The sequence below is a fragment of the Acanthisitta chloris genome, unplaced genomic scaffold, assembly GCF_000695815.1.
Source record: "Acanthisitta chloris isolate BGI_N310 unplaced genomic scaffold, ASM69581v1 scaffold17562, whole genome shotgun sequence".
In the NCBI taxonomy this organism is placed as follows: Eukaryota; Metazoa; Chordata; class Aves; order Passeriformes; family Acanthisittidae; genus Acanthisitta; species Acanthisitta chloris.
Window position 1 is genome coordinate 17,237 of NW_008660111.1, and position 2,036 is coordinate 19,272.

Consider the following 2,036-nt stretch of genomic DNA (forward strand, 5'->3'; position numbering starts at 1 on the left):
CCAGCCATATGGAAACTTCTGCATACTACAAAACGAAAAAAAAAAAACTTAGAAATTCCTTTAATGACATTTCCTGCCAAGAACATTTTATCAAAGACTAATACCACATTTCACTCAGCTCTACTCTATAGCAAATGGTTACCCATTAAAGGGAGGGGAAGGCAAACAGAATTTTGGCTTAATTAGCCACACTTTCTTTCCATTGCTAAGCCTTGGACAACTGCCAGGCACCCTCTCTTGCAGTGTGTTGCAATCTAGTACAGTTTATGTTGCAATAAGAGCAAAGTTAGCATTATTCTGAAGCCAATCTGCATTCACTTGGAAATGTACACCAATTTCTGAACCTTCTTTAATTATTCCACTAGCTAAATTTTCATGTTTTGTGTCTGATCCAGGCCCGAACTCTGCCAATGTGTAATCTTAAGTATGCTAGTGAGAATCAAAAATCAATTCAAACTTTTGGAGCTTACACAGGATAAGGAAAAATAACATATGCAACTCTTTTAGGACAGCACTGCTTAACTGATAAGGTCAAACAGTTAAAATTTCACATGGAAATAACCTTCCTCAAAGAAATGCAGTGTTCACTGGCTTGAGTTACATAAGATTCCTTTGAGAACACATTGGCCAGATGTGTATTGGAGCTTCTTAGCAATTACCAAGGGTTATGTTAAGTCAGATCAATAGCTTTACACACAATTAAAAACTAGTTTCTGTGTCAGTGATGTGAATCACATAGGTGAATTTTAGTTTAATATGTATGACCAACCACCATTATGGCAGCTTTATGAAAGAGGAGAAGCAGAAAGGTTGCAATGGGGATTTAATTGGGAGGGTCTCCAGTGTCTCACTCAATGAAGTGTTATTTTATCTTCTGGTATGCCTTTGTGTGCCTCCTCGCCACACCTCCTGCCATTTGTTACTCAAACAGGATTTAAATCACTGCTGGTGTCTTCTTGCAGTTCTGTTTTTGGCTATTTTAAACTTACAAAGCGTTAATAACTAACACCCTGACATAAAACAGTCACTGGGACTAGAGGCAACTCTGCTGGGTGGAGGGCAAGAAATTCAAAGAAACAGAACTCATTGTTTTACTCTAGCATTTAACATGGCAGGAATTACTTCTGCAACAGACTAGATACACCATCACATCAAGTGTAAATAAATGAACCCTTTCTTAAGCTGTTTTTCAGCACTATAAACATAGTCAATTAGATACAGAATTGTAGAAATATTAGTAACTGTTGTACGAGTGAAGCATGAAGTAGGCAAATCAGAGAAGTTTTAAGTTGACTCTAACATGTTCTGATTAAATGGATTTGAAAGAAAAAAGGCTCATATTTCTTCATATAAAAGAGGCCAAATACGAGGCTAACCTACTTCTCCTTAAGTACTTGTACTTAAATATGGTGTTCAAGGCCAGGCTGGATGAGGTCTTGAGCATCCTGGGCTAGTGGGGAGGTGTCCCTGCCCATGGTTGGGACTAGATGATCTGTAAGGTCCATTCCAACTCCTAAAATTCTATGATTCTATGATTCTACTTACCCCACTGGGAGCCTCTTCATGTCTTCAGGATTATCCATGTTGCTGTTGGTGAGTATGCTACTGCTAGTGTGTGATTTCCTCCCCATGGCCACAGTAACAGCAAAATGTGTTAATACCAAATCATTTATGTCACATTATATCCTTTCCTTAGCTTGAAGTCAGACATAACTTCCTCAGTATAAAACTCATGCCAGTGTCCTTGTACCAACAGAGACAGCATCTTTACTGACAGGTCTCAGAAGAGGATTTGGCCAGCCAACAACTGTTTCAGTGAAGACAGTTTTGATTTGGTTTGATTTGATTGCACTTAAATCCTGTGATTTAACAGTAGACACTTGGCCTTTTGAGATACAGGTACACAGCAGAAATGGGTGACCCTCTTAAGATGCTACTCACTGGAACAGCTTACAAAACACAATAGTAGTGTTCTAGTTGTGACGGTTGAGCTCAAAATGTAAAAGAGGAGACTGAAAGTTTAAAAGCATCTCTTT